This window comes from Silene latifolia, chromosome 11, assembly GCF_048544455.1.
Source record: "Silene latifolia isolate original U9 population chromosome 11, ASM4854445v1, whole genome shotgun sequence".
NCBI lineage: Eukaryota > Viridiplantae > Streptophyta > Magnoliopsida > Caryophyllales > Caryophyllaceae > Silene > Silene latifolia.
Genome location: NC_133536.1, coordinates 83026189 through 83038542, shown reverse-complemented (window position 1 = coordinate 83038542; position 12354 = coordinate 83026189).

Sequence of the window (12354 nt, the reverse complement as noted above, 5' to 3'; positions counted from 1 at the left end):
TCAGGGGCAGCTTCTTCCATGCTGGCAGGTACTCCTGGTATTTTATCGAATTTTTCGTTGAGTTTCTTGATCTCCTGAACTACTGCCATCATGATGGCTGTTGCAGATTCATCAGGTTTATCATTATCTTTTGGTTCATCATCACCATCTACGTTAGTGATTTTAGGAGTACTTGGGCTCCCAAAGCTGGAAAAATTAATGTTCTTAATGATTGATGAAAATGGGGTTCCTGGTTGGAATCTAGAGCCTGCCCCTTGGGTTTTTTCCAATTTTTGCTTTAGGGCTGACTCAGATTCTTTCAGTTGCAGGATTTCTGCTTCAGTTTGGGCCACTTTTTCTTTCAGGCTTTCCAATTCAGTGATTTTTTGGAGAGCTATATTCAATTGTTCTTCAACGGTGGGTTGGGCCATTTTTGTAGGTTTTTGAGTTTTTTGTAAGATAAGAAAAAAGGATTTAGAGAGCTAGATGTCCCACGGTGGGCGCCAATTGTTTTGTGTGGATTTTGCGCAGGGCGAAATCAGGTTAGGGTGATATTGTGCAGGGTTAACTAGCTCTAATTAGATTATTGGTCAGGTCGTCAGGGTACGATATTGAGCTATAAATAAAATAACAACAATGACAAGACAAACAATTTTGTACGTGGAAAACCCGTGAATGGGAAAAAACCACGGGCACCAAGCCAGGAGAGGATTTCACTATATGATTTGGGAGAATAATGATATGATAATAACAATGCTTGTATTTCTCTAAGTAATGTGTATATTTCTTCTTGTGTACGAATGATGTGTCTCCAATATCTTCAAAGTGTCTCTTATATAGCTTTCCCATCTTGAACGGCTGTATGATCAAGCATTGAAGGCTGAATATTCTCCATAATTGCTGGTAATAATTGCTGAATATCTCCCTCTTAATTACCGTATTTACTGCATGATCTTTATACTTAATGCTGCGTATTTATTTCCATTAATATACGCGGATATGATCAAATATCATCCTGATATTTTGACCGTTGTCCTCTCCATGGCCTGGCGCCTATCTTCATGTGCCCTGAGAGCCTGGCACCCTGAGAGCCTGGCAGTTAGGTTTAGATGAAATGCTGATTAGGGTGGTCTGCGGATTTCCAGGCCTAATAGGTATCATGTCCTTTCCCTCGATGATACTGGCAGTAGGCGTTAGGGTTCCAAAATCGGGACTTCTTGGCATCGGTCGGATCCGGGGTGGGACTGATCGGTTGTAGCTTCCCTTGGTCCATGAGCCTTTTCAGGGCACTTGCATAAGTCGACCATATGTTGGTGAACACTCTCTGGGGGCGCTCGGTTTTCTTGGCAGATGGTTCGACGAGGTTGACCTCATCAATCTTGTTTGTCTGACCGTAAGGGCGAGATCCGGTTGAGGTGGATCCCTGCTAACCTCTGCCGGTGGTCTTTGCTAAGACACCCTTTTGAAGGTCGTCCTCAATACGTGTCCCCAGAATCTGCAGATCTTGGAAAGTTTTGATATTCTGATACCTCAGCAGGTTGGCATAAACAGGGCAGAGGTTGTTGACAAATTTTTCCACCAGAGTTGATTTACTCGGCTTACTGACCAGCTGAGTACTCACCCTCCTCCAACGGGTTAGGAACTCAGTGAACCCTTCCTTGTCGTTTTGGGTTAGCACCTCGAGAGTACATGTGTTGGCCTGGATTTCGACGTTGTTGGCATACTGTTTGGCAAACTCAACTGCGATCTCATCCCAAGTGGTAAGGTTTTTCGGATCCAAGGAGTAGTACCATTGGCGAGGAATCGGCTCCAGAGAGGATGGGAAGATCCAGGTAAAGAGCTCCTGTTTGACCCCCTTAATGGCCATATAGTCTTTGAAAGCACGGATATGGTTGAGTGGGTCCTCCACTCCCTTGAACTTAGGCACATCGGTCAGGGTGAAGTTGTCAGGTAACTGGTCCCCAACAGGTTCGAACCTTCGGTTATTTTCAAGGTGGATATTGTTGCCCCGGGCTAGGAGCTGCTCTTCCAAGAGTTTCAGCCTCTTCTCAGTTTCAGTCAGAGGTGGGGTATTGTGTTCCCCAATTTCTTTGTTCTCGAGGGTGTCGATACGGGTCTCGACGCGATCCAAAGTGACCTTAAGAGCGGTAAGCAGGCTGGCTAGCTGATCAGTTGTGACATCTCTGTTGTTATCATTGTTGTTGTGGTTGACAGACGAAGTTGAAGACGGGGCCATGGCTCTGAGGCAGAAAAACGGCTCACATTACAACTCAATCCGACACGGTTCCAAGACTGAACGCAGACAACAAAGAGGACGAGACAAAGACAGACTCAACAAGACGAGGCGACCGTGTGTGGTCCCTCGGTGCTGACTCGATTTATGACGTGACGGTGTTTGACCGAACCTTTGACACGAGTCCAACATGACGGCGTGACGCGATTGGACGGGTCTCGTGGTGAGACGACTCATAAGTAAAGACCCATAAGTACGTTTGCTTTGACTCGATAGACACAAGGCGGAATTGGAATGGTGGACTGAAGTTTTCGAAAATAGGAATTTTCAAAAAGATTCATTTGTCGCTTTAATGGGCGGCTTCCGGAGATAGAAATCTCCGCAAGTCGATCAGTTGAAAAGGGTTGTCTCAAGTTTATTTGCAAAAGACGGTTTGAGTTTGAGTCGGCTCGGAAAACAGTGTGTTGCTTCCCAAGACGGTTTTGAAATTCGAAACTGTATGTTTTGAAAATAGACTTTGAAATGTTTGAAAAGGTCTCGGGGACGGTGCATGGTCCTCGGGATCTCGAAAGTGTCTCGAGAAAAGGGTATATGCTTTTTTCTGGCTTTGAAAGAGCCATTGTCGGCGCGAAACGGGTTAAAATATGTGTCTAGGCGCGGCGATTATAACGGCGTAAAAAGGTGATTTGAAACGATTATACAAAACCGGGTTTGAAAAATCGTCATTGTGACGGCCTAGAAAGGCGATTTGAAATGGTTATACAAAACCGAGTTTGAAAATCGTCATTACGACGGCCTAGAAAGGCGATTTGAAATGGTTATACAAAACCGGGTTTGAAAATCGTCATTACGACGGCCTAGAAAGGCGATTTGAAATGGTTATACAAAACCGGGTTTGAAAATCGTCATTATGACGGCCTAGAATGGCGATTTGAAATGGTTATACGAAACCGGGTTTGAAAATCGTCATTACGACGGCCTAGAAAGGCGATTTGAAATGGTTATACGAAACCGGGTTTGAAAATCGTCATTACGACGGCCTAGAAAGGCGTGTATCGGCCGGCGAAAGACCGAGGTTTGAAATGGCCATTATAACGGCGCAAAAAGGGTGTTTTTGAAAGTTTGAAAATGACACGGAAGGACTTATGATCAACTAGCACATAAGCACTCACAGTTTATTATATTATGCATCATGCTGACGCGGGTTTTGGCTTAAAAGGGTGGGTTACACACCAAGCAATCAAACCCCGATTTGCGAGAGGAATACCAATCCAAACAAAATGTGTAAAGAGGGTGCCCTAGCCTCGTGCTCGAAAGTGATGAAAGCTCTTTGACGAAACAGAAATGTGTGACGTCAATGGTATGCTTGACTCAATCGGGATTCGAAACGCGGGGATGAGAAAACTCACGCCGACGAGACGAGCCAATTGGTCAAAAAGGGTTAGGTTGTGGGCCCGGACAAGGAACCCGACCGTGACCGTAATATCAATTAATGCATTCCAACCAAGACCTCGTTCGAGTCTCACCATCCAGGGATCACAAAGACGTAAGTGTCCTAGTTATCCCCAGCGGAGTCGCCAATCTGTGGACATGGCCCACCTGCGTATGCCCACCCGATCCAGACAATGGCGCGGTCTTTTTGAAAGCCACGCTCGGCGGCGTAAAAATGCTTTCGACCGGATCGTTTTAGATCGGTCGGTTTCGTCTCGGTAAGGGTCTCAAAACGAGTAGAGATGTTCGGAGTCGCCACCAAGCATTTGTGGGATGCCTGGAACCTGTTCGAAATCCACTTTATACCTCGGTCAAATTGAAGCACAAAGCAGCGTTTAACATAGGTACTAAAGATAAGGAAATCATCCCTCTTTAGCATCCTATCTCTAGAATGACTCTCGTACGCCCTGGATAAGGTCGTCCACTATCCAAAGTTTCTGAGTAAGAGGTGAAAGTACATATTGGGAAGCCCTTTAGTCAGACACCCAATCCCGCCCGCGTTTAGCGGCCTCTACTGATCGATCTTAGTTGGTTGAATGCAAAAGTTGACAAAACGGTTTAAATGCATGAATGCGCATCCAATGATTTAAACCTAACATGTGAGAGCTTTCTAAGTCGGTTGATTTAATCCAAGTATCAAGTATAAGATATCGAGTTGGATTAATTATTGATTTGCATGCAAAACAGAAATTAAACATCCATTTACCGTATTAGGTTTAGGGTGCATAACATGATCCATTTGTCTTAGCCAGCCGGCGGTGTAAGGGGCCTCCCTCTGGTTTTGAAAATGAGAAAGAAAAGGCCTGCTTGAGGCGCGGGTTAGCCAACGGTTGTATGCCATGTTCTGACTATTTAGAAAACGTTATAAACGTGTTGAAAATGGGTATTTGAACCCGGTTTGATTTTGAAAGGGTCGTTTAGACCGTATTTGTTGATTTGAAGAACTAGACTTGAATAATCATCATTATTTGATAATATTCGATGTCGGGTTCGATTTGACAAACTTGACATGAATAGTTTTGAAAAATGATTATGGACTAATTGTTTTAAGTCCATTTTGAATGTAATTAGTCGATACTCATCATCGTACCCGGGTTAAAATCCGGCATGGTATGTAGAACCAAGGATGATTTCGTGTTGGTGACTAAGTATTGGTAAAAACCGATTACAAATATAAAAAATGGGTTGAGGGAAATGATGAGAACAAACACGGTTGATCTCTGGTCTGAGCACCCCATTTAGGCGCGAGCTATTTGGCGACCTAAGGGGCTTCTGCCTCAGACCAAAAATCAGTTTTGGCTCGTTTATTCCATGTTTTGGTTCATGTTATGCATGTTTAGCATGTTAGAGTCATGAAACAAATGAAAACATAATAAAAGAGGATTTTTACACCCTCATACTTACATGCTTGGTTATGGCGAGTGACCGACGTAAGTGTAACAACTTGTTTGATCGGAAAAAACTCGGTTTAAAACCGTTTTGGTAAGTAAAAAGAGTGTTTTTAAAAGTTGAGTGATGGTGTAGTGGTCGAAGTGGTAGGTCAAGTGGTTTAATGCACGATGACGGTACCAAACAATGTGTAAGGCTCGTGTTTACGATCGGTAGGTCGTAAATACGCGTCGGATTGTGACTTTAGAAGTCGAGTCGAGAATTTCAAGGGAGAAAAGAGGGGCTGGACACTCGCGTAACTCTCAAATGGGTGGCATTTGAGGGGTATTTATAGGAGAATGAGTGGTTGTGTGAGTTTTGAGCGACGTGGCCACCTGGGCTGCTCAAAGAGGCGCGAGCCACGTCGCGGGTCTTCGAGCTGTGTTGTCGCTTTCACAACAAACGCAATCATGATTTGTTCTATCCTAGGTTTTTTAGTCACATGTTTGGTACTTGACCAACATGAATCCGGGAAAACTTAGCATAGAAGGTTTGAGATATTTTGGTTTTTGTGTTTGACTCGGTTTGACTCGTTGTTGGAGTCGGGATTTGAATTTTCGAGTCGGTTTTTGGTCCGGTGTCGGTTTTGACTCTAGTTAATGTCATCGCGACCCCGTCGCCGTGCATTAAACACTCCAGGTATTTTTGAAATGTTTTGAAATGTTTTGTTTTCGAAATCGTTTTAAGTTTTCCGACGTAAAGTTGTACACAAACTGTCGATCAAACGCTGCGATCCCAAAACATGTTGTAGTCCGCTAATCATCGGGTGTTTGTTGGAGTCTCAGCAGATACTGGGTATCTACAGGAGCTAATGACAAGCTAGCAACTAACCAAAAAGTGCAAGGATGCTCATTTCAAACCTTAACCCTTCCCAAGCAACAAGAACTAGAGTCAAAAGCAGCATAATGACTCATATTGCATTACAACACAAGAGACTACTTCCCAAAACAATATATCTCAAACATGGAAGCAACTCACATTGCTTTCTTCTTCTTTTTCATCAATTCTCATTTTTTTTCTCATGCTTCTTTCTTTTTCTTTCTTTTCATTTCTTTTCTTCTCATATTTTTTTTTTCTATCTTTCTCAACTCTTTTCTTTTCTTTCACCACCATTCACCAAATTATGGGAATCAGCAATCCCGTAACAAAAATTGCTCACAATAATGACAAATAACCATATCCTAAATAAGAGCATCCTAACACAAGCAGCAAGTTACTAGCTCAACAAAGGTGACAATGTTATATGTAGCTAGGAAATAGGGTAATGTTTTGGGCAAAATTTGTAAGCAAACAAGTGAATGGCTTTAAAATGCAATCATGATAGCAAAACTTATACAAAATGGAACAAAAAACCATACTTGTGCGTATAGATGTAACGCACACTAAAAGGAGAAACTACACACACCTAAATGAGACCGGGTAAAGATGCACTGGCCTTTTTGGAGGCTCTACCTTAACAATTATGTAGCTTACCAATGTCAAGATCAAGTCTACTTTGTCCAAAATCCATCCAACACCCACTATGTCAAGACATCCCCATGCATGCAAAACCCGTCAAAAGCGCGACTCATTAGCTTAAAAAGCTACAATATAGGAAATGCAAAGAGAGATGACATTATGCATAAGATATAAGGGTGGACACAACAAACATTTGTATGAAATTTTTAAAAATTTTCAATTTTTTTGGATTTTTCAAATATGTGAAAGCAATTAAATATCTAGACTCACTAAATCCCTCCCCCAAGCTAGAACAACACATTGTCCTCAATGTGTGACACAAAGATAGACAAATAAAAACCAAGCAGATGGGATGACACATGCTAAAATAAAGGAAGGAAAGAAAGTATACTAAAGTGTAGAAGCCTCCCCCAAGCTAGGTTGAAAACGCGGTAAGGTCCAATCTAAGCAGCAAAGTACCTGCAAAAGACAAGCTACTACAAACTAAAGCAAACTAAATGTCTTATTATCCTAACTATTACATCAAAACCAAATGGAAATTTCAATTGTCCAAAAACTATAATTGTCTAAAAACACAAATAAACACGAATTTTCCTAATTAATCATCCTTTTGTCCTCTAAAAAGCATGTCAACGCCCTTAGTAGTTTATCATATTCCTGCGCATGAGCAATACACAAGCATATGTAAGCAATTGATAAGATATAAGCATAAAAGATCAAAGGCAAGAAGGGATAAATATTATCAAAATGCCCATGAGAGATTTCAAATAGAACCACCGTATTACTCCACTCGTCAGCAAGAGATAGAGCATCATGCTTAAGACCATAAAATAAACCGTTAGTGCAAATATTATAATCATGAATGGTCTCAGATTGGTGGTATGAAAACTCAACGTGGTAGGACTCATAAAAAATGGGGGGTGCATCCCACTTAACTTCTAAATGAAAATCACTAAGTCTTCCATCAACCTTAAATGGGTCAACTACATCCCATGTGAAAGGATTTTCAAAGGTTTCAAATGACTCGGGCAAAACCTTATCCTTTTCATAATAATCGGGCTCAACATCATCCATGGCACGTGTGTCAACTACCTCCTCCATGAAATGGTTAATTGGAACGACAATAGGGGGAATTTCAACCAAGAAAGTTAGACTATCGTCATCGTCATCCAATAATTCAAAATTATTAGGGGGAAAATACTCACATTGGGAGGTTGGGAGAGCATAAGGAGAGGTAACAAGCTCGCATTAGCTTGCTTCCTTTCGAGAAAGTTGTTCCAAACGAGCCTGAAGCACTTTGAGCTCCTCTTGGATACGCCACACATCGAATTGGCGTGCTAACTCCCAACTTTCGGAAGCCATGAAATCTAAGAAATTCCAAAGTTCCGGCCCGATCATGTAGTGACACCAACATTACTCAAGTTTAGAGCCAATTCACGGGTCTCAAAGTCCATGCCATCAAGCACGAGATGACCAAAGTAATCCCCATCAAGGACATGTCCAAGGGAGATGAGACCATTTCAAAAATAGTAGAACCGGGCAAGATAGTCATGAAAAGGCTCATCTTTGAGTTGTGGGACGAATCTGTCATTCATTATGAAAGGCCAAGCTTTATTACCTACAAAATAGACACTAAAACTACAAAGAAACCGTGAGAAGATCCCAAGGAACAAGTGTTCCCCGGGAAAATAAAACAAGATAGAATTCAACAACTAAATAGCAAATAAAACATTGCTCCCGACAACGGCGCCAAAATTTGATAGGATGTCGCAACCTAATCATAGATAAATACCCTAGACACAAATGAATGTAGTAATAGGGGTCGAACACAAGTAGACGGGAGTTGCTAAACAAGTTGTTATGGGATGAATTCTATCAAGGTCGGTTATCGATTGGTTTGGTTGGGTTTATGAAACAAAAATAATAAAGGAAGAGTCTAGGGAGGTCGGGTCAAACATGCAAATTATGTAAATGCTCAAGTTAACATAGGAGTTGATAATATCGTTAATTGTTACATGTGATTTTGTCTATTTTGTGAATGCGTATTGGTTGAAGAAATTTATATCACATTAGATTGGAAGCATGTTTCATAAGTTGAGTGAGTGCTTCTACTTCTTTCTATCTTTACATATAAATCACCCATACTTATGAGTGCATAAGTGAATCCGCGAGAATCCGACTAATTTATCTTGCAAGATTGAAAGGTAGTATCATGTTACATCTTGAGTTGAGCTGCTTTTTTTCTATTACCCTTGCCTTTAAATTTGTTTTATTGGCACAACTTTGGTCATTGCTTTGTTAAAGATATGGATAGCTTGGGATTTGTATGTGCATCAACATTAGCTCTGAGTTATTTGTTTGCCATTTATATGATTGCCTTATGTAATGTGTGATGCTTTGCTTGAGGACAAGCAAAGAGATGGTTTGGGGGACTTTGATGAGTCATAATTATTTTCATATTTATGCCTCCCCTTAATTACTTTTGATACAGTTTTCGTGCTAATTTATATTAATTACATGCCTTTTATGTTAGAATATTGTTACTTCCGCTATTTGATTTTTAATGCAGGAATGATGCATTTGAGGAGCAAAGGAATGAAATGGGCATCGCGGAGTGGGCATAAAGGAATACACAAAGCATGGCACGGAAATCTAGAAGAATAAAGGAAGAGAAGTTAAGAAGACAACACGAAGAAAAGTGTTGAAAAAGGAGGTTACTCGATCAATCTAGACCAGGCTCGATCGAGGATGTAGTGTACTCGATCGAGTGCCCATAGGCTCGATCGAGGAACCTATAATTACCAAAATTTTCCGCAATTTTCTTAAGTCGATTATGTTTTACTATAAATACCTAATTCGTACCCTAAGTTTATTTACGTCTTATTTTACATGGTTACGCATAGCTACCCTAGAAAATTCTCAAATACTCTAAGCTTTAGTTTTATTATTATTGTTCGGATCTTCTAAGCTTGTTCTTCATTATTATTACGGTATTGTTTCTAATCTTTCATCAATAATGATTATTCAATCTTTATTCATCTTTAATTTTTGTTCATCATGTTTCTTATTATTACTATTGTTGTTCTTCCCTCTAGTATGAGTAGCTAAGTCCTTAATCTAGGGTGAAAGGGGATTTAGGTTGTTAGAAATGGGTTATTAATGAATTGATTGTTAAATTGCTTTTGATTGTTGTTCAATTATCATCATACATCTAGTTAATTAATTACTGATCAGAATTGATTAATTTAGTATTGCATAAACTAGGATTTTCATTGACCAGGTTAAGACTAGTATAGGCCACGATTATTGAATTAGACCGACTTAATAATAGCGATTGCATGTTAAGTTTAGATCTAAAAAGACATATTAGAATCGACCGATCATATGACTTTCAACAATATAAATTGCTCAATCAATGAATTAAACCTTACACTTGGATGATACCCTAGTGAACCCGATCCCTAGACTCTTTTAATATATATGAGATCGTCTTATTTACCTTGCAATTAGTTTAAAAATCAAACAATCAAACCCCATAAAATTGTTACCTTTAAGACAAACTTAAATATTACAAAACTAGAATAATTAACTCGCCTCCCTGTGGATTCGACCCTTTCTTGCCACTAGCTACCACTTAGTAGTAATTTAGGATTTATTTTGATAGGCCAACGACTGAAAAAAAAACTTATCAAATTTGGCGCGTTGCCGGGGAGGCAACAATTTTTCTGTTTGTTTTTGTTTATTTATGTCTTTTGTCTTAGGGAGCATCAGTTCCTTGAGACAGTTTGATATTTTCTCATTGTTTTCGTGTATGCCCAAGTCTGACAAGGTCGGAGATTGTACCTTTTGATCCCGAGCCAGAGAAGACTTTTCGGTAGAGACGAAAATTTCAAAGAGAAGTAAGTCAGGTGGAAGACTTGAGTACACTTGACTACGAGCGGTATACTTTCGCAGAAGATTCAACCTTTGAAGAGGACACACTTATTTCTACACCCGTTACTCCTACAACATTGAAGATGCCGACCTTGGCAAGTCATTCCGAACCCACCATTGATTCCATTCCTAAAGGCTTTAAGCTCCCTACCACTTATAAAGGGACCTTTGAGATCAAGTCTTCTTACATAAGCCTGGTTGAGAGAAATTTATTTGGGGAAAAGCTGGAGAGGACCCCTCCAAGCACATGGAGAAATTTGTCACATATTGTTGTTCTATTCCTTTGACGGCTGGGGTGACTCAAGATCAAGTCAAACAGACTCTTTTTCATTTCTCTCTGAAAGATGATGAAGCAGAATGGCTACGTGATTTGGATATGGAGACCGACGCAATTACTAACTGGACTTCACTAGCTCTTGCATTCTACAAGAGGTATTTTGCACCGCAGAAGACTAATGCTCTTAGAAGCCAGATTACGAGTTTTAAACAAGGTCCTACTAAAGACCTTAATGAAGCCTGGGTTTGTTTCAAAAGGCTAGTTCGATCCGTCCCCTATCATGGCTTCCAGATTTGGTTTCTTTGCAACCAGTTTTACAACGGGTTGTATGACGATCACAGAGCTTTACTTGATTCCGCTGCCAATGGAAGATTCTAGGATAATACTAATGACGGTAATGCTTGGAAGTTGATTGATCAGATAGCTACTCACACTGCTGAGTATGGTAACCCTAGAGGTAGCAAGAGAAGAAATGGTTCAGACAATGTTATTGCGGCACAGCTAGAGGGTTTAACGGCTCAAATAGCTGAATTAAAGACATATCAGTCTTTGAGTAATAAGCAAAAATAGTTCATATGGTTCAACAAGAGGTGTCTTGTGAGATATGTGGGATAGATGGCCACACTGTGGCCAAGTGTATGAGTACCATCGAACAAGTTCATGCTTTCCAGTCTTTTAAGCAAGGTACACCTTATTCTAACTTCTTCCCTGAAAGGAGTCAGAATATTTTCGCTCAAGCCCCGCCGCAGAATACTTATATTATTCCTCCAAATCGTGGTAACCAACCACAAGGAAATTTTGTTCGGCAAAATCAAGGAGGTTTTCAACAGATGCAACTTCCTCCTCAAGCTCCAAGTAATGAGATGGCAGAGATGAAAACTCTTTTGCACCAAAGTTTGATGATTCAACTAAAGCAAACGGCTCAGATTTTTGAACTAAAAGCTCACAACAAGATGTTGGATACTCAAGTTGCTCAAATGGCAGCTCAAAATCCCCTAAAACAGTCTGGCAACCTTCCTCCTCAAGGTAAACAAGCTCATGAACAAGTTAATGCAATTTTCTTTGAGGAGCGGTACTACTTATCAAAGTCCGGATGTGCCCATTATTGAAGATGAGGTTCCCTATATGCATCCTAAGGGATTGGGTAATCTCGAGCTAAGTGATGATGAGAAAGAAATTTGAAAGGATCAATCACGGGATAAGCAAAAAGACGAAAAGAAGAGGAATAGCTTGGTTCCTCGATCGAGTAAGCACGGGATTGATCGAGGAACCACCGTACTCGATCGAGTACATCACGGGCTTGATCGAGGCACCCCCCAGTTGATGATTTTTTGCGTGTTTTAGCTACGGCATTGGAAGAAAATAGGATCTTCGATCGAGTGATTACTAGACTCGATCGAGTCACCCCTGTAACTGACGATAATGTTTCCAAAGCTACTTCTAAAGCTAAAGAAGCCGAGCCAATTAAAATTCAACTACCTTTTCCTCAAAGATTGCAAAAGTCTAAGCTCTAACAACAATTTGGGAGGTTTATGGAGGTAGTAAAGAATCTTCA